The 24,843-nt window shown below is 40.4% G+C and overlaps 1 long non-coding RNA gene across 1 annotated transcript; it reads right to left on the bottom strand.

Moving 5' to 3' along the window:
• Positions 1-14,086: 14,086 nt before the first annotated feature.
• On the bottom strand, positions 14,087-24,700 carry LOC108700108. Its single transcript, XR_005963748.1, has 3 exons — positions 24,642-24,700; positions 21,882-21,987; positions 14,087-17,367 (listed from the first exon to the last, which is right to left on the bottom strand). It is a non-coding gene; the product is annotated as an uncharacterized LOC108700108 (long non-coding RNA).
• Positions 24,701-24,843: the final 143 nt, after the last annotated feature.

Genomic DNA, 24,843 nt, shown 5'->3' with positions numbered 1-24,843 from the left:
TAACCAAGAAGCTGGACAGACGGCTTCTGGGATCCTGCCCTGGGCGTATGGTGGTTCCTCATCAAGGCTTCTTCTTACTTTGTTGTTCAACCCACCGAGGTATATGGTGGTTTTCCATCTAGGAAGCTTGCCCTGGGCTTCCGCAACCAATTCCTACCCTGGGGACTTTCAGTGAGGGGCATCTTCTGGGAGGAACCAACATGCTGGGCAACTACTCAAGGCTCCTGGGATCCAACCCTGGACTCGTGTAATCGGCCCCTTGTCCCTGGGGACTTGTAGAGATGGGTGTCCCATTTGGGAAACCAAGAGGCATGGCTGATGGCTCCTTGCCCTAGAACTTCTGGGAAACTGCCCTGGGCAGTTCTCTCCCCACGGCCTCTGGAATCCAACCCTGGGCTCATGCGAAAATGTTCTTTCCTTGGACTGGTCCCCTGGTAAGAACCAAAAACCTGGGCTGCTGGCTTCTCTCACCAATGCATTTTTGTCTTCCCACGACTAGTTCCTCATCTTGGGGATTGGGAGTGGGACATCATCTCAGCTGTGAAATGCCATGCAGGGGGGCATAGACACTCACATGGCTTGAATCTATCTGGGCTCCTTGAACTGCAACTGGGGCTGGTGATACAAATCAGTTCTCATCAGGACTGCTGTGGAGGGGTCCCCAAGGCCACTGCCTGACCTCTTGGCCAAGTCTTTAAACTGAACACAGGGGAACGCAGGCACAGGCCCAAATTTGTGGTGAGGCCACAAAGGCCCAGGCATAGGGCTGCAAAAATTTAGGGATGGCATGCCATCCAGCCTTATAGTAAGGACTGGTGTCCCCAGTGCTCGCGTGGGGGGGGGGGGGTCAGCGTGTGTGCGTGTGCACGAAATGCAGACATTGGGCGCTAGGACCAAGCGGCCTCAGGGCACCACGGAGGGAAATCCGGCCCTGCACAGGCAAAACCACTCATATGTATGAGCTCTTTAGTGAAAAGTAAAATAGGGAGAAAAATCCTAGGAATAGCTTTGTTTACTTGACTTGTCTGCCCTCTTGTGTATAATTTGTATGATAGCACCTTTGAAATTGAGCATAGAATGAAACTCCAATTCTGGGCATCCCTGTGTGAATATGTAGATGCAGCAACACCTTACCTGTATGGCAAGGCAAGCAACACAATAAAAGAACACCCAGACACTAAGCTGGCCCCAGGCTTAATTTTATAATTCCAGCCAGTCTCTTTACTGGCTACTTATCATCCTCAGAATTCACTTCAAAATGCATGTACTAGCTTGCAATCATTCACAAAAAAGTGGTGTTTGGACCTTTGTAAACTTGCCGTTAGACAAGTTACTAGTGTAAATGAAGATTTATTTATTTATTCCCCTCTAGGTTTCATAGTTGTGTTATTTGGAATGCATCATTCTCTGATAAGGAATCAGATGAACCTTCTCAAAATTCTATTAATGAGCCTGAAGATGATCTACAACTAATTCTGTATGAATGGTCAGAATCTCTAGAGATCTTGTCTTTATTAGGATATCACCTAGGTAACACATTTTTTTTAACTCATGCAATCATAGAGCTGCTAGAACAAGAGCCAGCATCATTATAAGGGCATTGGGAAATTTGTCATCTGCAGTAAGTATGTGCTACCATGACTGACAAATATAAAGATGCCTTCCCTGTGCCTTACCTTTGGATTACTGCAGTAATTGTGCAATATGGCTTAATAATGGAAAATGCATTTTGTGGTTAAAGTTGAATTCAACCCTGCCCAACTGATAAAACCCCCTATCCCCTACCCTACATAGTCCCCCCTCCCTGCTCCCCCCTGCACAGGTGCACCCTTATTACAGAGTCAGCACAGAGGAGCTCATGGACGCTATTATGCTGCTTAATAAATATACATGTCAGTATATTCTGTAAGCAAGGAGTGTTGTTGCAAAGCAAATCCAATAAAAGTTTCAATAAAAGTGTTGGTGTTGAGGTGGGTAAGAAAAGTTGTGCTTTTAAGGCTTTCAAGTTAGCTGGGACAGAAAAATCATTTAAAAGGTACAAGGAGGCCAATAAATCATGCAAAAAAGCATGGCAAGCTAAAATCAATATGGAAAAGATATTGCAGTAAGCTGTAAAAAGAATCCAAAATTAAATATGTAAATAATAAAAAAAATTAAGCAGGAAGGGGTGGAACCCTAAATATCAGAGGGGGTCAGCTGGTTGACGAGAGCAAAAAAAAGCTGAGATTCTTAACTCATATTTTTCGTCTGTCTACACCAGGCATGTCCAAAGTGCGGCCTGGGGGCCAGTAGCAGCCCGTTTTCAAATTTACACCAGCCCTCAGCCTCCATCATGAAATTAATAATAATGAGGACCCCCAGCACAGTGCAATCAGGAATTGGCACTAAGGCACATTAGTAAAATGATCTGGCACATAGAGACAAGCTGTTTTCCCATATTTCTTTAGGGCTGAAGATGTCAATAGATGTACTGACGTGCCAGTACAGTAAACTGTGTTCCAGTACGTGTCTATTGCTAACATCTTCAGCACAAAGGCAGCAGTATAGACCAAGTGGCAGATCATTTCACTAAAGTGCCCAAATATTACTGCAACGATTACTTGATTCCTGTAATCAAATGTTAATGGTTCAAAGAATGTCGGCTGAATGGTCGGCCCCCACACATTTTCACCTCACCAAATCTGGCCCTCGTTGCAAAAAGTTTGGGCACCCCTGGTCTACACAAATGAAGAACCAGTTAATGAAGGTTTCCTTCTTAATAGTCCCAATTCTAGTAATGCAACTAATGATGCATGGTTCACACATGAGGAAATTCAAAAGAGACTAGAACATATTGCCAAACCTCTTTACTTAATTTTTCAGGATTCATTGAAGTCTGGCATGGTGCCAAGAGACTAGCAAATTGCTACTGGGGTGCCGATATTCAAAATGGAATCCCGTTCTCAGCCTCAAAACTATAGGCCAATTAGTAGAGATGTCGCGAACTGTTCGCCGGCGAACTTGTTCGCGCGAACATCGGGTGTTCGCGCTCGCCGGAAGTTCGCGAACGTCGCGCGACGTTCGCCATTTTGGGTTCGCCATTGTTGGCGCTTTTTTTTGCCCTCTCACCCCAGACCAGCAGGTACATGGCAGCCAATCAGGAAGCTCTCCCCTGGACCACTCCCCTTCCCTATAAAAACCGAAGCCCTGCAGCGTTTTTTCACTCTGCCTGTGTGTGCTGAAGAGATAGTGTAGGGAGAGAGCTGCTGCCTGTTAGTGATTTCAGGGACAGTTGAAAGTTTGCTGGCTAGTAATCGTTTTGATACTGCTCTGTTATTGGAGGGACAGAAGTCTGCAGGGGTTTGAGGGACATTTTAGCTTAGGTAGCTTTGCTGGCTAGTAATCTACCTTCTACTGCAGTGCTCTGTATGTAGCTGCAGTGGGCAGCTATCCTGCTTCTGATCTCATCTGCTGACTGCTGCAATAACAGTAGTCCTTGTAAGGACTGCTTTTATTTATTTTTTTGTTGTTTTACTACTACTACTACTACTACTACTATAAGAGCCCAGTGCTATTAGTCTAGCAGTGTTGGGGAGTGGGACTGGTGTGCTAATCTGCTGCTCCTAGTAGTTCAGCAGCACCAACTTTAATTTTTTTTTTTTAATATTCATTTTTTTTTTATTTTACTTTTTTTTATTTTACTACCGCTGTAGTAGTGTATAAGTTGACCTTTTAGGCATTATTTGCCCTGTAGGCATTATTTGCACACTGTTTTCTTCAACCCGCCATCGAGCTGTGTGACCTTGTTCACATTCTGTCTAAATATCCATAATATTACCGTCTCCAGAAAAAACACCGGAGTCACTTTTTTCAAGCAGCCATAATATATTTTACGTAATCCGTATCCACCGCTGTAGTAGTGTATACGTTGGCCTTGTAGGCATTATTTGCACACTGTTTTCTTCAACCCGCCATCGAGCTGTGTGACCTTGTTCCCATTCTGTCTAAATATCCATAATATTACCGTCTCCAGAAAAAACACCGGAGTCACTTTTTTCAAGCAGCATTCATATATTTTACGTAATCCGTATCCACCGCTGTAGTAGTGTATACGTTGACCTTTTAGGCATTATTTGCCCTGTAGGCATTATTTGCACACTGTTTTCTTCAACCCGCCATCTAGCTGTGTGACCTTGTTCACATTCTGTCTAAATATCCATAATATTACCGTCTCCAGAAAAAATACCGGAGTGACTTTTTTCAAGCAGCCATAATATATTTTACGTAATCCGTATCCACCGCTGTAGTAGTGTATACGTTGACCTTGTAGGCATTGTTTGCCCAGTTTTTTTGGCCGCAGCCACTGAAGCACAGAGGCCAGAAAAAATATGCCATATAAATGCTGAAAATAGTCATTTTTTGCCATACGTTGACTCAACGTATATGGCAAAAAATGACTATTTTCAGCATTTATATGGCATATTTTTTCTGGCAACTGTGCTTCAGTGGCTGCAACCAAAAAAACTGGGCAAACAATGTCTACAAGGTCAACGTATGGCGAAAAATGACTATTTTCAGCATTTATATGGCATATTTTTTCTGGCAACTGTGCTTCAGTGGCTGCGTCCAAAAAAACTGGGCAAACAATGCCTACAAGGTCAACGTATGGCAGTTGTTTAAAGAGAACAGTAGATTACTAGCCAGCAAAGCTACCTAAGCTAAAATGTCCCTCAAATCCCTGCAGACTTCTGTCCCTCCAATACAGAGCAGTATCAAGCAGATTACTAGCCAGCAAACTTACTATCATCTGTCCCTGAAATCACTAACAGCTCTCCCCCTACACTATCTCTTCCAAGCACACACAGGCAGATTTTTCAGATACATTTTTGCCCTTGATCCCCCTCTGGCATGCCACTGTCCAGGTCGTTGCACCCTTTAAACAACTTTAAAATCATTTTTCTGGCCAGAAATGTCTTTTCTAGATGTTAAAGTTCGCCTTCCCATTGAAGTCTATGGGGTTCGCGAACCGTTCGCGAACCGCTCGCATTTTTGCGCAAGTTCGCGAATATGTTCGCGAACTTTTTTTCCGACGTTCGCTACATCCCTACCAATTAGTCTGAAGTCAGTGGTAGGAAATCTTTTAGAAGGGTTAATGAAAGATAAGATACTGGACTTCATAGCAAATCATAATACTATGATTTTGGTGCCAGCATGAGTTTATGTATAATAGATCTTGCCAGATTAACTTAATTTCTTTATTTTTATGAGAAGGTAAGTAGGGACCTAGATTCTGGGATGGCAGTGAATGTGATTTACTTAGACTTTGCTAAAGCATTTGATACATTGCCACACAGAAAGTTACTGGTTAAATTAAAGTATTTTGGCCTAAAACATAGTATTTGTACCTGGATAGAAAACTGGCTAAAAGATAGACTACAAAGAGTGGTGGTAAATGGAACCTTTTCTTATCGGACAAGTGTTGTTAGTGGAGTGGCTCGGGTTTTGTATTAGGTCCTTTGCTTTTCAACTTGTTTATTAATGACCTGGAGGTGGGCATTGAAAGTACTGTTTCTATTTTTGCAGATGATACTAAATTGTGCAGAACTATAGGTTCGATGCAGGATGCTGCCATTTTGCAGAGTGATTTGACTAAGTTGGGAAACTGGGCAGCAAACTGGAAAATGAGGTTCAATGTTGATAAATGCAAGGTTATGCAGTGTTTTGGGAGTTTCCTTAACTGAAAGGTGTTTTTGTAGATAAAAAGTTGTCTAATTCTGGGCAGTGCCATTCTGTGGCCACTAAAGCAAATAAAGTTCTGTCTTGCATAAAAAAGGGCAAGGGATGAAAGCATAATGAGGCCTCTTTATAGGTCCCTGGTAAGGCCTCATCTGGAGTATGCAGTGCATTTTGGACTCCAGTTCTTAAGAGGGATATAAATTAACTGGAGAGTGTGCAACTAAACTGGTTAGAGGGAAAGAAGACTTCAATTATGAGGTTATGTTGTCAAGGTTGGGGTTGTTTTCTCTTGAAAAAAGGCACTTGTGAGGGGACATGATTACACTTTACAAGTACATTAGAGGACATTATAGACAAATAGCAGGGGACCTTTTTACCCATAAAGAGGATCACCACACCAGAGGCCACCTCTTCAGATTAGAGGAAAAGAACATTCATTTGAAGCAACGTAGGTGGTTCTTCACAGTGGAGACATTGAAGTTGTGAAATGCACCACCGGGTGATGTTGTGATGTCTGATTCAGTTAATGCCTTTAAGAGTGATTGGATGATTTTTTGGACAGACATAATATCAAAGGCTATTGTGATACTAAACTCTATAGTTAGTATAGATATGGGTATACAGTATATAATTTATGTGAAGGTATGGAGCAGAGCCGGACTGGGAGCAAAAAGCAGCCCGGGCAAACAACAAACAAAGCAGCCCACGTGTAAACACACACATACAAACACACAAAGAGACACACAAACACAGAGAGACACAGAGACACACACACACAGAGACACAAACACACAGAGACAAACACACACACAGACAGAGACACAAACACACACACACACACAAACGCACAGAGATACACACACACACACACAGACACTCAAACACAGAGACACATACACACACAGAGACACAAACACAGAGAGACGCAGACACACACAGAGACACACAGTCACACACAGAGACACAGACACAAACACAGAGACACACACACAGACACACAAACACAGAGACACACACACACAAAAAGACACACAAACAGAGAGACACACAGACACACACAAACACAAAGAGACACAGATACACACACACAGACAAACAAACACAGACAGACACACGCACACAGACACAGAGAGACACAGACACAAACACACACAAAGAGACACACAAACACAGAGACACACACACAGACACAAACACACAAAAAGACACACACACAGAGACACACAAACACAGAGAGACACAAACACACACAGACAAACAAACACAGACACATACACACAGACACCCCTACCTCCCCCCTACCTCTCCTAGGAGCTTCGTGAAACAGCACGGGAACTCTGACCCCTCCCAACCCGTCTGCTGGCCAATCGCCTTTGCCTTTCCCTGACTGATCGAGGGAGGAGGAACACGCAGCTGCTTGGTGTGAAGCAGAATCACAGCGTGCATGCTGTAAATCTCTCTACCCCTGCCCAGACGCCGCAAATCAGAAGCGGCCCATTTCAAAGGTAAATGGAGCGGCCCTTCGGGAAATTGCCCGAACTGACAGATTGTCAGTCCGAGCCTGGTATGGAGGGGTGTGTGTATTCATACATAAAGAGGGTGGAAGATCTGAACGGCATTGTCTCAAAAAAGTTAAACAAAAGGAATCCTGGAATGAATTCCAAACAAGCTCCAAGAAAATCCCATTTACATGGGTTTAACCTATAGGCTAAAGCTCACCCACTGGGTTTTTAAAGCAGAAGTCAGGATAATAGCTGATCAGATCCCCAACTACAGACCTGTTTTGCCTTTCTTGAGGCTCATCAGTGTAGTGCAGGGTTATCTGATCAGCTTAGATAAAGTCACCTTGTGGTTTCGCATACAAGTCACTGGGGTTGAGGAGACTGCCTTATACAGATTTAAATAAACAAAAGGAATCCTGGGAATGAATTGAATAAGAATGCTGGAGGAATAGGTTTCAACCTACAGCAAAAGGAGAGGAGAATTCCAACAGCCCCACCACGTCCAATGGTTCAGGGGGTGTGAGAGAAAGAGAGACCACCATGAGAAAGTGCAGCATTAACAGCGGTATCATTCTGTAAAAGCCACTAATGGGGGAATGTAATAAAAGTTGGTAATGGAAAAAATATTTGCAATGTGAAAAGTTATGACTTTGCACGAGAAAATTTTCCTATGCGCAAATTTAATACAACTTTTGTGAACCCGGAGACTTCTTTTGCAAATCAGGAAACTATATAGCGACAGTGGAAGAAGGTTTGCAAATTTTATAGTTTGCACAAGTGCGCAGTAAATATACTAAAACTTCTTACTGAAAAAGTTGTTATGTCCAGAAGATTACAACACCTTCAAGCACTTCATATAAGTGGGCAATGCACAATTAAAATTTGCAATGTTATAAACAGGATTTGCTTTGCCATTGCTATTACTTGCAGGTAACTTGTAGTGATATGTCCTCTGTGGAGTATGACTGCAGCAGTTGGGTAAGGTGATCAGTCACATTGACTTCAAAGAATTTAAGCAGTCCATTAGTTGTAATAATAGAGTCTTCTTGCTGGCTCTCCTTGTTGAACTAGTCCAGATCACTTGTAAATGAATCATTTAGATATTAATCAACCTTGCAATTTTTCCCCCAGCAAATGCTCTCCCCTAAAGTTGTCTTAAGCTGGGTACTGCTGCACACAAGTCCGTGGATCACAGCTGATTCTAATAGATCAAACACCAAACTGATCACCCAGCTGTGTCAGAGAAGGAGAGCAGAGCAAGACTGAAGATGAATGCAGAGATAAAGTGACTTACAAAGTTTGTTTGGAGAGGGGGGTTGTACAAGTTACAAGACTACAGGGAGAACTGATAATCAGTATAATGTGACTGCTTTAGAAAGTGAGAAATTAACAATACATAATTCTAACACATTTAAAGAGTGGTGAATTTGAGTGCAGATATGCATAATTTACCAATAAAAGATAACAAATGCAGACAACAAGGGCCATGATGGAATGATGGAAGTGAATGCAGTATCAAATTTACCCTTGCAAATGCTCACCCCAGTAAAACAAGTGAATTGTGTTCAGCAAAGGTACAAGCAGGTTACTAAATATTTCTAGGGGAATACATGAAATCCCTCACCAATTTATGTTTATAAACACCATCCCCAATGGGGTTAATTATCTGTAAGAACTGCAAATGGCATGCACACGTTGTTCTCCTTGTCAAAATGTCTGTTGAAAATAAAAGACACACGACAGGTAGGGGTGCACCAAATTTTTCACAAGAGAGAGATATTTGGTAGAATTGGGATTAGTTGAAGGGTAAAATGAATTTATGGATTTATCTGAATAGCAGTGCAAGCATCCAGCTAATGTACAGCACACAATGGATATTCAGCAGGCAGCAGTGGATGTTTTTAGTACTTTGGGAAAGCTCCCTGGTAACCGTACAAAGCTCTCTGCTCCTCTGCTCACATCATATAACAAAACTCACTCCCTACAATAAATTAAAGATAAATTATATTCTCTATACAGTATATATTATAATTCTCATTCTCCTTATTGTTCTTTGTTATTCTTATATCTGCCTAATTCTTACATTACATTATAGTTAGGGTAGGGACACACTGGACGATTTGTCGCCAACGTTTTTAAAAAAGCAAATCGCGGCGACATATCGCTCGTTTTGTCTCTGAACAAAAACAAATGAAAGACGCCAGCTCCTGTGCCCACAGCGCGTTTGTGAATCGCCTGTAGCTCCAAAACACACTGAGACCCTTTTCCGAGCGATTTATCAGAAATAGCATGTACTTAGAAAAGCACTGAAATCTCCTAGACACACACACACATACAGATAAGTAGCAGCAATTGTATTCAAATTACAATGCAAACGCAATGACGCAAGAACGCAAGCACATAAAGACGCCAGGTTACAGCGGGAAGCACAAACCGTTTCCGGTTTGGATGGAGCACGTACCGCACAGAGTAATTTGATACAAATCGCTCTGTGCCAATAGTCGCTGTGAATCGTCTGTTCAAAAAAGACGATCGTCTTGTCGCCGCGATTTACTTTTTTAAAACGTTGGCGACAAATCGTCCAGTGTGTCCTTACCCTTAATGTAGTCCATGTAAACCACCATGTTAGTATTGCAGATCAATGAGATCTTATCTAAAATAAGATCCATCTGGGATAATCCTAATTGCCTGTTGCCAGTTTTATATTCAGGTCAAAAATCCAGTGGGATTATGTAGTTACAGGGGCAACATTTGCACCAAGTCTTGCAGCCCATGGCAAACTCCCAGCAATTAGAATGTACAAATCACCTGTTTGAAAGCAAGCATCTGGTAATTATGAGTTGCTAGACTTGTACCATAAATTGAAGGGTCAGTAACATGAAAAAATATATACTTCATGGACATAAGGTCAACTTTGTTCTGTTTTTTGCTTTCTTGAACCCTTTGGCCTAGGTCATGTGCATGTTTCCAGAAGGTGGCTTTGGTACAGGACTGTCTTGGGTTTTGCTTAGAATGAAATTTTCTTTAAATATGAAAAATATTATATTTTGGTTACAGGCAACCCTTAGTAATTAGCAGCAGTGCAACTGCACACACACATGGGATCATTCTGGCTGCTTTACCACAATGTTTTCTGAAAAGTCTGAAGTCTGAAGTCTGAATACTGCATTTCATTTCCACTCTCTACCATTCTTTGTTTCTGTTAAGACAGCATTTCATACAGCAAATTCAGTAAAATCCTGTGCTTAAATTGCATTTCTAACAATGACATTAATTGCCCATGTACTGTTAGTTTAATGGACTACATGGAATGCACAAGTATGCTTTCAAGCCTTTGAGTGATAAAGAATAAGAAAGGCTTAAGTGGGCTTAATATGTTGCTTTAAACAGTACAGAATCATTAGGGTTCTCTGTTTTCAAATTCACTTTACGTAGATTCTGAGCCCTCACAGAGTCATCTTCTTTTGAGCTGGGGTCCTGGAGCAAAGCAGGTTATGCAGAGACCTTTAGTTTGTATTAATGTGACCTGTTCTTCCTACGATATGTTATCTGTTCTTGAAATGTAATTGAATCTAAAAGTATGACACAGCTATAGTCCCTTCCTGGATGATCGTGAAGCTGCTACTATAGGTGTTGCTACTTTACTTATAGAGTCAGAGCTATATAAATTATGCATTGCTGAGTTTTCCCACAACTTTAGGACAAAATGTGCCAAGTTTAGGGCAGTCATTATTGGTTGTTTATCCATTAAAAGAGTTAAATAACAGAGAGGATACTATATGGCCAAGTATGTGGATGTGGATACCTGCCGATCCAATATCTTGTCCAAAACCATCAGTATTGATATGAGGTTGGTCCTCACTTTGCTGCTAAAACAGCCTTTACCCTCTACTCCTCTGGGAAGTTATACTACTAGATGGATTGGATTAATGGATTGGATTTGTTTCCATTCAGTGGCATAACCACCAAATAAGCAATTATTTTGTGTGTGTGGGGTCAAGGGTAATGCACAACTGGAGCAAAATCTTGGGTCACCCGTGATCCCACCCACACACACAAAACTGCAGAGTGAACCCAGACATTTATTTGCAGGGGGGCCAGGGCCCCAAAGTTACACACCTGCTTACATTCATACTGTACTGTAGCTGGTTTGGCACTTACAGTAAATTGGTTGATCAGCATGGCTTGCATTGGTGGTCCCATTCATCCCACAGGTGTTCGTTTTAGTTAAAGTCAGGGTTCTCTGTGCAGGTCAGTCAAGATCTTTCACTATGATCACTGCAAACCAATGTTATATGAGTCTTACTTTGTGCATAAGGGCTCTTACTGATGAGAGGTTGAAGCTGCGTTCCTCAGCGTTCAGACACAGGGGAGCACAGGAATAGATGCATTTACATTTTTTCAATGGGGCTGTACTCACACAGGCACGTGTAGGTGCCGAACGCAGGTTGAGAAGCAACATGCTGCATTTTTCCTGTGTTCGGCGCCTACACGCGCCTGTGTGAGTACAGTCCCATTGAAAAAAGCTAAATGCGTCTATTTCTGCGCTCCCCTGTGGATGAACACTGAAAAACAGAACGCAGGGGAGTGCAGCGTCAACCGCTCGTCAGTAAGAGCCCTTAAGTTATTATCCTTCTGAAACAGGATATTGACAACAACTTGTCAGAGATGTCAAATGATAAGGTCAATATTGTATTTTTTTATATTTATTTTAGTTTTTGCCCAGTTTATTAGAACAACATGGAGATTATTTTATATGGATGGAATTAAAATGTGGACACCTTTCCTAGGTAAGTGACGCCTGACAAATACCCCCTATACTGTCAAAAGGGCATTGGGAATTTTGCTAACGTTAAAAAAGTATATATTTGATATTACTCTCCTTTTATATAGCCATATTGATTCATAACAATATCTTCTCAATTGATCAAATTCAATCAGACTCATTATTCCCAAATCTCAAAATCCCAAAATGTCTATATGTATTTGTGTATGTACTGATGCTTTTACAAACATACAGTATTGAGGAGGCAGAATTGGATGACCTATTTCTCCTTTAACATGCACAACTGATGTGAAATGGCTTTTTCACAATGAAACCCCTTTTCTGATGGAACCTGATGAAAAGCATTTTTACCTAAAATATTGTCCCATGTGTGCCATGTTATAATAAAGGCATTTTGATTAAGATATTGTGGACTTGACTTTATTTACAGTTATTATTTTATTTTATTTATTTATTTTATTTCAGTTAGTAATGGGTAAACGTATGTGAAAACAGTGTGGAAATGATCATGTTTGTGTCCATTTAACTGTATGTCCCACTGATTGGCACATTTGTTAATGTAAAGTTCTGATGTTAGTTTTGTGCCCTCAGTCTTATGGCATTTTAGTAATATACCTGGCTGAGATAATCTCAAATGACTGGCGAAATTACATGGATTCATAGGTCTCAAGGCTTTAGTGTGCCTGCAATATTTCCTACTATGGCTGAATTAATGAGTTATCTGTTATTTCCTACAGCTGAACTGGAAACAATAGGATGTGCTGTTATCTCCAGTAAAATAGAATATGCCCTAGTTGATCTGCTACTGCTAAAATGCAATTAGTTAGTGGAAGAATTGCTCCACTTTCTCCACATACTTTTCTGCCCCCTGTCATTTTTCTAATTGTGGGGAGGACCTATGATAAATGTTTTGTTTTTGTGTTGTTATTGGGTCACTTACATCCACAGTATTTCATTATCAGATACTATTTGGGAATATTCATATAGATTGTTATGGCAGCAGTTTACACGTATGCACATGCCTACTTTATACCTCCCAACATTTGAGAAATGGAAAGAGAGTTACAAATTGATCTGCCATGCATAACTTTTGACCACACCTGTTTAATGACCACACTCCCATAAATACCATTTTACAAAATCCGTCAGTTTATGAAAGCTTTAACACATTTCTGGGAGTTTTAGGGTCATGTTTTCTGTGTTATTACAGTTTTTAAAATGAAGCTGAAATTGCCCTTTAAGCAATGAGTCACAATTCCCCCAAGAGACCTGCTTATCTTATATTGTTACAATTGTATCCTTATCTTTCATTTTTACAAATATAACTTTGCTTATCTTAAATTGTTACAAATGCATCAAAGTGCAGCTTCTCAGTGTTCTTGACTCATAAAAAGCTTCATATTTTAATTTTCAGAAACTTTGGGGCAGATTTACTAAAGGGCTAAGTGACTAAAGGTCCCCATACATGGATAGATCCGCTCGTTTGGCGATGTCGCCAAACGAGCAGATCTCCCTCCGATATGCCCACCTTGAGGTGGACAATATCGGGCAGATCCGATCGTGGGCCCTAGGGCCCAACGATCGGATCCTAGCATTCTCAAACGGGCGGTCGGATCGCGGGACCGCATCAACGAACAGATGCGGCCGCGATCCGACGGGATTTTTAAACCCATCCGATCGAGATCTGGCCGACTTTCGGCCAGATCTCGATCGGGGAAGCCCGTCGGGGGCCCCCATACACGGGCCAATAAGCTGCCGACACAGTCTGTCGGCAGCTTTTATCGGCCCGTGTATGGCCACCTTAACGCTGCGAAGATTCGCAATGCGTTACCATTTTCAGGGATTTCGCAGGTTTACTAATGGGCGCAGGCGTCTCTTCGCTAGCGGAGGAGCTAGTGTTGATTCTCACTCTATTGCCAGGTGAATTTTCGCCAGACTTGCCTTTGCCACCTTAGACCAGGAGAAGTGCAATGGGGTACATAGATCTTCCTCATTTTTCTGTTAATTACATCATATTTTTTAGTGGTCCAAGTCCAAAAAACACTGGCATCTTTTCCTTTTTTCAGAGTGATAGGCTGCAAAAGTCTTTGAAAAATGATTTGGGTAACCGGGTTCCCCCATACATTTTCTAACATATGGAACATTAACTATACAGTGTATATCATGTGTAGGGCATTGTAACAACTCTATGTTCTTTATTATAGTTCCCTGGACTTGTGTAATGTAATGTATTTGCGGCAAAATATACGTTCATTCAACTTTAAATTTCCCGCCGTATGCAAATTAGCCTGAGCGAGACCTCTAACGAAGTTGAGCTAGGCAGAATTGAACGCTAGCGCATCTTCACTTTGATTTGCTCGCATTGCCAAAGTAACACTAGCAAAAATTTGGCAGTGTTCGGCGCCCTGGATACATTGGGGCTAATTAATAAACAGCAGGCAAATTTGCACCTGGACAGTACCCCATAGCAACCAATCAGTGATTGCATTTTTTCATCCTCCTGCAGGTTGAATAATTAAAGCATACCTTTGATTGGTTGCCATAGGTTACTGCCCAGGTGCAAATTTGCCCGGTGTTTATATATGAATTATGCCTGAATTATGTTTTATATATACACAAGTTTCAGTGAGTCATGTGACTCAAACTACATCATTAAGCATCAGTTCTATCTTAAGAGATCAGGTTCAGACTAGGCAGGCTGAACACTGGGGAGAAAATCCTCCCTACATAAAGACTTTGCCACTGCTTCTGCACTCCCTACCTGGCCCCAGCTATGGCTGCCAGAAGAAAAAGTTAGGCGTTGGTTGCGGCCAGAGGGGGGGTTGTGGCTCAGGCAGGGGGCTTTTTGGAAGGGGGGCCTGGGGGGAGTGGTGGACTCTGTCTGATTCATTGTGTTATCACTATTCACAGTTTCTAAGTATATTTTATATCAGGATGTTTGTTCAAAGGATGTTCATAACTCTTGTGTATATACGTTTTTGCTATTTGTGCAAAAAATGCAGTATTTTACAAAGCATTTCCTTTGACTTGGCTTTGGCTTGGATTGGGTTCAATTGTGGAAACCATACATTAGACCTGACTTGCAGATGTTGATCTTGTAACCCAACTGAATCAGCTGGAAGCATCAGAGGGTAGGAGGGCACAGATGAAAGAAAACATTTACTGCCTAGAAAATGTGCTAACATCATTGAAGTTTAGAATTACCAGGGGAAAAATATGTTAAAATTCCCAATTAAAAAGTGATCAGGGAGAGAGCAGAAGAGACAGTATGTGATGAAAACAGCATTTAATTCCCATATAAATGCCATCTGACTATTCCTTGTCTCTCTGTTGTTTGGGGCTTGCCACATGGTGAGCCACACTAATGGAAACATTCAATTAGAAAATTAATTATTACATGATCTCACACCATTTATTTACCAGCTGGCTACTGAGTGACGTAACCTTCACAATGTACTGTGTAAGTGATTCACTGCAGTCTCCAATTAACAGTCTTGATTAAAAGAAAAACAGCATTGTAACTATTGGAATTATTCCAGGTCTCAGTGCCATGATTTTGTAGAAAGATTGCTTTTTGTGTAGAAACCATGTGTGGGTATTTTCATTTTTTCTTTTTATCTTTGCAGGGAATCGTTCAGACTCTTTCCTGACTTCATGGTTTATCCATTAGTGCTACATTATGCTTCCAGGGTACACAGTAGGCTACTAAAATGGATAGCTGCTCCACAGAGCTTGAAATGACATTTCTGTATTTTTTTAAGAGCAGCACTGCAGTCTGCCTGTTGACTATTAACCCTAACCCCACACATGTTTTAAGATATCAGCATCAAGTGTAACATGATTACTTATTGGCGTTAAACTTGCATTTTCAAAATAAGAAGCATTTTACTAGTGTTCTTGTGTTTATATGTAATATGATAAATAAAATCTAACCTTTCCGTTTTGAGGTTATTAGCAGGTGCTAGGTGTCTAGGATTTTTTTTGGCGTATACCTTTATAGACTTCTATACGTAGAAGCAATCAACATAACCAAATGCATTAGATTTAAAGGTCAAATCAGCCCAGGAGGAGGCTATTGCAGAAGAATGAAGGTAAGAGAAACCCATATCCTGTGTTTACACACAGCTAAGCTACCCCCTATGAAAGCAAACCTCTTCCAAAGAAGAAATAAAAAGCTCATTGATTAATTTGACTGTATTGCTTTTTTCAAACAATCATAAGAAACTGACCTGTGTTCTACTATGCTCTCAATGCACTGGAATACATTCATAGGATGTATCAAGTTCTTGGTAGACTTGATACTACCTGATGAGACTGACTTTTCATTCAATAGATCAGTGATCCCCAACCAGGGATGTTGCTCCCAGTGACCTTAGAAAAGCTGCACAATTTTGAATTTTTTCACAAAAAAAAAATCGATGTTTTTTGTTATTCCTTCGGCTAAACAGGACAAACATGAAGATTGTAGCTGCTCCAAGCATGATCCTTGAGATACAGATTACAGCACAGATAAACAGAAGTACCTTGAGATATTTTGGTAAGAAATTGTTATTCTGCAAAGCCTTTGCCTTTTTGGCAGCTTTCATCTGCACAGTTCTGTCATTTATATTGCATACAAATTTAATTATATGCAACTGTCCAATACACATGTTTTTTTAAAGTCAGAACCAGCAGTAATGCAAATAGCAACACAAAGGCAGATCCTGCTTATCACATCAATTATATTTCAAAATCATTGAATCAAGGATACATGTCAATCACTAAAAATATCTATCGATTCCCAAGTCATCTAAAACAAATAAGTATCCTCTAATCAGTATAATTGTTAGTAGGGGATATTGTTGCTTTAGGGCCATGACAGAATGTTGGAGGTTAAAGTATAGTATGTCTTTCCATCACCTAGTATTCAAAACATAAACATACTACAATACATACAGACTGCGTATGTAGAGTTGGTCTCATATATACTGAGGTGCCAAAGCCACATTAACAACATATGGAGTCATCCGTCTGATAATTCAATGATCATTTAAAAGCATCATGCACAGTTTACTGTATATTTTAGCCAATGTTTTATTTATACCTTTTGATCCCCAGGTACTGTCCCCTGTGATTTCTCATATGAATCTCAAAATACATCTGCAAGCATGTTCTGTGAATGGTACGTGTAGAACATACAGTGAGTGATCAAGAAAAAAAATATCAATTGCCTCTTGGTCTTGAAGCAGTTAAACATCCAGGGGATATTACCATGAGACTCTGCAGAAAAGTAGGCCTTCTTGTTCACAGTATGGCCTCTCATCTTGACCTTTAATGTCTCTGGGAATTGAGCCCTTAGATACAACCTGTCTTAGCCAAAGATATCTGCAGTGTAAAGAGAGACATCATGGTGAATTAAATCCTATTTTGAACATCTAAAAAATCACCAAATGACTTTTGGGAGAAAATAATATACATAATCACTGCACAAAGTACAGTATTCACATAATGTGGTAATTTTCTTCTGTATTTCAGTGTCAATGAAAACTATAACATGAGATTGCATATTTTACAAGTGACATTTTGCTACTAATTAACATAAACCCACTTTACCCTATTCATCAGGCTCAGAAATATTTGATGCTGTAATATTAGGGGAGGGAAAATAATTTATACCCAATAGATTATATTGCATTTACAAGTTTTACAAGTTTACAAGACAAGTCTGTTTTTCTCCAGCTGTTGCAAGTCTAGAGCATTCAGCATCAACTGGAGAGTGAAGTTTGACTATAGTAAACTTATATAGTGAAAGTAAAGTTTATTTTACTCAACTAACATGATAGAAAATGATTTGGAATTATTTCATAGGTTGAATGGTCCCCTTCAAGCCCTGTTTCTGCAAGTCATTAGGGGATCTCTCCAACTGAAGAAGTTGAAAAAAACACTCCTTTAAAGACATGTGCAAGTTATTTAAAAGAACTATGAGTGCATTGCTGTACAACAACACCATTCATATTCAAGTTAATACACATTACTCTGCCTATGATATATGTGGAGAGCATAATGTATAAGAGGGAGAAAAGATATTTTCTGTTTTAATGTTTGGTATATATTTTGGTACACACAGAACCCTTTCAGCGGCAGTACCATAGAGTAGAATGATGTTTTTAAACTGACAGCCAGAAGCAATTGAACATTGGAGGAGATAGAATGTAAGGGGATCTTTCCTTAAGCTGACCATAGACGCAAAGATCCGATCGTACGAATCAACGTACGATCGGACTTTCCCATCTCCCGACCCTCCACTAACCATTCAGATCAAAGTCTTTACCATTCCGATCAAATAAGAACAGATCACCCAATGTTCTGCCCCTGACAGCAATCGTACGATACTTATGTCTGACAACACTAGTGACAGTCTCCCACTGAAAATCGTACGATCGGCAATACACGCAGAGATATTATCGGCAGGCGACAGAAATTTTCTAACCTGTCCGATCGACCAAACGACCGATCTCCGACGGACGAAAAATGTCGGGACTCTCCACACATGGTCCGAAAATCGTACGAATCCATGATTCGTACGATCGGATCTTTGCGTCTATGGCCAGCTTTATTGCAGGCCTTAGGCTAAAACTATCCCTAGGGGCTTTGTGTATGATTGCCTGCATGGTAACACTGATTGGAGGGTTTGGGAGATGCTATCTACCCAGACAATTAGAAAAATACACAGAGTTGCAGAGATTGTGAAACTAGAGACTAGAACCTGTTAGTTACCAGGGTTACACCTTTGGGTGCTGGAAAATGTTTGTTTTGTTTACTCCATTATACATAAACCTATAAAATCTTAAAAGCAAAATTGCTTGATCCTTTGTTACCACAGAGCTTTAAAATGACAGCTCCCACTTCCCGCTGCAAGGAAAAATATACTTTCCAGGCACACATAAAATTATCATCTGCTTTGAAGATCCCAGGATGTCCAATCATTTGATAGGACCACATGGTGGCAGCATAAAAAGTCCCTTTGTTCTCTGAATGGCAAGTATATGACTTTCTCTCTTCTTTAAGTAGACAATCAGGGAAAGGCTGACCAAGGTGACCACTGACTACCCTTTAGGGTAGGGACACACTGGGCGATTTGGGGAGATTTAGTCGCCTGGCGACTAATCGCCGCGACTTTCCACGACCAATCTTCCCCAAATGCCTCCCCTCGCTCTACGCCTGGCTAAAATGAAAAATCGCCTGCGCTAATCACACGCGGCGATTCGTTTTCCGAAGTCGCCCGAAGTTTCCTCGTGAGGCAACTTCGGGCGATTTCGGAAAACGAATCGCCGTGTGTGATTAGCGCCGGCGACTTTTCATTTTATCCAGGTGCAGAGTGAGGGGAGGCATTCGGGGAGAAAAGTCGCTGCGATTAGTCGCCAGACGACTAAATCTCCCCAAATCGCCCAGTGTGTCCCTACCCTTAACCATATTAAAGTCTTGGTTTCAGGAAATATATTGTAGCACCTCTTGAAAAACAGAAATGTCAGTCAGTAAGAAGCTGCATTAACTAATGGTTTGATTCTGCAATTGTCTTACAGCTTATTTATTAGTGTTTTTGTGTTAATATGAAAGGCATATAAATCTTTGGATCAAAGTTGTTATTTTCAAAAGGAGAATAGTAACATTCTGTTACAATATATTTATACTTTTGTCCTCTTGTATGCTCTTAAAGGGGACCTGTCACCTTAAGAAATAATTCCAAATCCTATTTTATCATGTTAGTCAAGCAAAATATACTTTACTTATACTATATAAATTATTTAAATCTTGTTTCCTTGAGCCTGGTAATTCATAATTATAGCAAGCAGGTAGCTGATATTTTGTGGACACTATTATTAATGCAAGCCTTACATTATCTCAAAATCTTATTTATGTGTCAGAAAAGGGGACCTGATGGCAATCCCCAAGCACTGGCTACGTAATCAGATGGTAAGGAGGGAGGGTGAATGTAGGGAGTGCATTGACATCTAGAAAGTGCTGAATAGAAATTGAAAGTAATTGCCTGCTCTGCCTCTATGCCTAAAGAATAGAGGAGGGGCAGGCAATTATATCATTGACAGCTGAGATTTTTAAATGAGTTTACAACAGGTATGGATGTTTTAATAAAAAAAAGAATGTGGCTTTCATGTTTAATTTGAAAAGGACTTTAATTATACAGGTTTTTATGTCTGGGTGACAGGTCCACTTTAACAATTGTTTCCCACCCTTAGACAATCTAAAATCTCTCTCTGCCTTGCTGAGAAAAGCAAAGTGCCACTGCTGGGCTAGAGTGTGTTTTAGCACTAGAGGGGGATTTCAATGAACTTTCCCTTACAAGCGCTCACCCCACAAGCCTTCTCTATGGACCTGGGACCAGTGCCCAGGCTACCTGAACGGCCACGTTGCATCCCGTCCCAACCGAGCGGCAAACAAAGATGCACGTGCACAGCTTTGAACAAATGTAAACATGCGTGCACGGCGATGCTCTGAAATGAAAGCACTGTAGGTAAAATAGACTTTAACAGCCAATGTATTTCATATTAGGAAGAAGCACTGCATGCAAATCTAATGTTCAGGACAAGAAAATACAGGATTTATCATGAGTGTAAACACTAAACACTACTGATTAGTGTTTGTCAAGAGTCAAGAGTATTGGTATATTTATGAATAGTAGAGGGGAATGGGGAATAAGAAATTTTTATTTAAGGTTTAGATAGAAAGCAAAATGTTTGCATTTAATTTTGCCCCTACTTTATATCTTTCTTCTGCATTGGGTCAGGGCAATGATCCCCAACCAGTGGCTCATGAGCAACATCTTGCTGTCCGACCCCTTGAATGTTGCTCCCAGTGGCCTCCAAGCAGGTGCTTAATTGCATAAAAAACATGTCTATTGCCAAATAGAGCCTCCTGTTGGCTGCAAGTCCACATAATACCCTATTGCAGCCTTTATTTGGCACTCCAGGGTCTTTTTGCATGCTTATGTTGCTCTCCAACATACATTTTATACTTGAATGTGGCTCATAGGTAAAAGGTTCAGTTCATCATAATTTCTTTTATTATCATTATCTGATATATTCTTATGGCACTGCAAAGAGTCTGCTGGAGTTCCTGTTCCAGCAACTCCATAGAAACATGACTCCTCTGCTAAGAGTAAATGAGATTCTAATTTCATTTTGTCCAGTTCCAAAGTAGCAGAGGCCCGACTGAGTGATGCTAAATCCTCAATTTCCAAATTAAATAAAAAAAACCCTTTCTGAACAACCAATTTGTACAAGACGTTTATGCAACATGCCCTTCAAAACCACTGAATATATTGTGAGCACAAAGGGGAATCATATTTAATGGTAAATGTGCAGCCGAATATGTATTCTGGCACTAAGTGGTGTTCTTATCTGTTTGATGTTAGCAAGTAAAAGGTAATCCCAATCCAATGAGTATTATTATTAATACTGAAGCCAAGCAGAGAGGATTTAATTGCTGTGGAAATAGTGAAGCTGGTTATTTATCTGCCTGATCCGAGGTTCAGTTTTCTGGGAGTATAACCACCATTCCTCACCTTATTTCCAACAACCTTTTTTTTTGGTACTTTTTGCTAGTAGATTGTCACAGCATGATGTCTTGATATGATTTTTACTTTTTTTCTTTTTATAAATTGGCTATTCATGCAACTACTAGTTTGTTAATTATTATATGTTGCTTATATGGAGTAGAAAGAAGCAACAGGATTCATCCCAGCTATAAAAAAAAATTGCAGTAAACATGCAAATTTTTAACTAAAGCTCAGCAGTTAGTGTTATCCTATTTACAAGTAGTATGATATACATTATATATGTAACTGTGCAACTTAGTATAGCCTGCCATCTGCCTCAGCTTACCTTTGGATGAGTAGAAAACCCTCTGCCACCCCTCCGGTAATGACATTATATGGACAAATTGGCATTTGAGCATGTACTTCAGGAACACATGGAAGATGAGTTGGAACTGTAAAGGAGAGACTTGATATTTTGGAGGTATTTTATAGGAGACAGATCTAAATAACCATCAACTAACTGCCTGCCATAGACCAGGTATGTGAAACGCTAATGACATAGAGGGGCAAATAAATTGTCTAAAACACAATCAATTTTAAAGGAGAAGGAAGGTTACAATTAATTATGCTTTATGAGAAAAGTCTTTATGAATACACAGGTAAATCCTCAAAGTAATGCTGCTGAGTCCTTTGTCAAAAGAAATGCTGCATTTCTTTACTTCTATTATGTACACATGGGCTTCTGTATCAGACTTCCTTCGTTCAGTTTAAACCTCCAGAGCATGGGCTTGATCATGCTCAGTTTGCTCCTTTCTCCTTCTCCCTTCCCTGCTGTAATCTGAGCCCAGAGCTATGAGCTGGGAGAGACGGAGGCAGGAAGTGATGTCACACCAGGTTAATATGGCAGCTGCTATACTAAACAAACAGAGAGAGCTTCTAGAGCTGTTTACTCAGATATGGTAAAGCATTCTACAAAATAAATAGAGTGTTCGAGCTTGCACTATTGTGGCCAATCTATTGCCAATAAATAGTGATGGGTGAATCTATTTGCCAGGCACGATTTCCCACGAATAAATTCACGAAACTGTCGTGGTTTTTTTTGGACGCTGGCGAATGTGTGACAGCATCAAAAAATGGATGTCGGCATCAAAAAACGAGACGCCATCAGTGTTTTGCTAATTTTTCGCCGAAATGGCCCAAATTCACCCATCACTAGCAATAAACTGCCTCTGCAGCTTTCTTTTTCTTTAAGGGGCATTCTGCACGCCTGAGACAAAGCGCTGCAGTAAAAATGGCAGCTAGCTAAATATCTCGAGTGTTATAGTAAAAATCCACAGTAATAAACTGGATGTGCCCCACTCAAAGATTTCTTGACAGTATCATCAATTCTTATGACCCTATCATGTCTGCCAGCAACTACCTGAGTTCATGTTCATGATCTCAGCAATACAGTGTATTTCCTTTCATTAACTTTTGCTAACTTACAAGATCCTCTCCAGTGAAATATCACCTTCTATTATGTAGCCAAAGTATTAGAACTTCAGCTTTACTATTAGTCATTTTAGTGGCAATTACATTATAATTATTGCAAAATGTTGATGCATTTTGCCAGCTTATAGTTCCAGCCAATGCCTTTATTTAAAATTGCTAATTTTAAAGTGTTCTTTCTTTTTAACCATCCATGGCCTTTCTCTATTTGAATATCTGTTTTGCAATATAGATGTGACATATGGGCTGAACTCCACAGTGTGCTTACATCCGACCCGTCACCAAGCGAGGACACATATGCAATGTGTTGGATGTGCAGAAGAGAAAGGAACTTAATGCCAAACACTGCATTTTCATCTGACAGATACATGTGGTTTGTACCTGCAATTTCATATTAAGTTCCATTCTCTTCTGCACATCCGACAGGTCGCATGCATGTCATCACATGGTGATGGGTTGGATGTAAGCACGGTGTGGAGCTCAGCCCTATATTGCAGGTATGGGATCCATTATACGTAAGCTTCAGATTAAGGGAAGGCCATCTCCCATAGACCCCATTTTTTTTTTTCAATTTATTTATAATTTTAACAAGGGAGGGGGAAGGGGTACAGAAGAAAAAGGGAAAGGGTTGGGAAAGAAAACGGAATATTTGTAATAAACATTTACACATTCGTAATATTCAAATCAGCAAGTCAGACAACGAGTCATAGCTTAATTAAAAAAGTGATATTGTTTTATACAAGAAAATCAATAGATTACAGCAGTGATCCCCAACCAGTAGCTCGTGAGCAACATGTTGCTCTCCAACCCCTTGAAGGTTGCTCCCAGTGGCCTCAAAGCAGGTGCCTATTTTTGAATTCCAGGCTTGGAGGCAAGTTTTGGTTGTATAAAAACCAGGTTCACTACCAAACAGAGCCTCAATCTAGGTTGACAATCCACATAGGGGCTACTAAATGGCCAATCACAGCACTTATTTGGCACCCCAAGAACATTTTTCATGCTATTGTTGCTCCCTGTCACAAAAGCGCCTCACTCAACCACACTTAACTCTTGGGTTTGGCTACAAGGGGTTACAATCAGTCTCTCAATCACCTTACACACAGGTTAGACTAACATCAGACACCCCAAAAACACACCAACACCCACAAAGTTCATTCGCTGCCACCATCTATCATTAACAGGCGATAGAAACCTAATGTGACTATTCCCCTGCCCTCTATAACAGGTAATAATTCACACTACACAATGCATCAAACACTCTCTCCTATGGTAGTTACTCAGGGTAAGATCCTATTAGTCTAACAAGCACTCCAGCAGCCAAAGGGTTAATCTACATTCAAACACACTTTCCTGCTAGCCGTACTAATTATCCAACATACAAATAGGCAACTTTCCCTTTCCACACATACGAAGAGTTCATACACGTAGGCACAAGCATTCACATGGGCAATGAGTTCGTTTAGAGCACAAGGACTAACGTATTAAATGATATTTAATATTTAAAAGAAACAGTGCATATGTATATATATAAAAATGATATTACAAAGATGACACACAGTTGCAAATACAGTAAATAAAATAAAAGGGGGTAAAAACACAAAGAAAACCCTTACTTTACCAAGTTTTGAAGTTGTCAGTGTATTTCCTCTGAGGCACGAGTTGGAAGCTGGACATACAATCCACTGAAAAAATGGAGCCTCCTTGTATGACAATCTGATATTGGGAATGTCACCTTTTTATTTCCTGCTGGGACACTCCCCTCATTACCTTATGCATGAGGTAGGAGTGCCCAGGAACATGTCATTTACGACCCCCTGCAG

Source organism: Xenopus laevis, chromosome 8S (genome assembly GCF_017654675.1).
Source record: "Xenopus laevis strain J_2021 chromosome 8S, Xenopus_laevis_v10.1, whole genome shotgun sequence".
Classification (NCBI taxonomy): Eukaryota; Metazoa; Chordata; class Amphibia; order Anura; family Pipidae; genus Xenopus; species Xenopus laevis.
The sequence above is the reverse complement of the archived record's forward strand: the minus strand, read 5'-3'. Positions and strand labels throughout refer to the sequence as shown.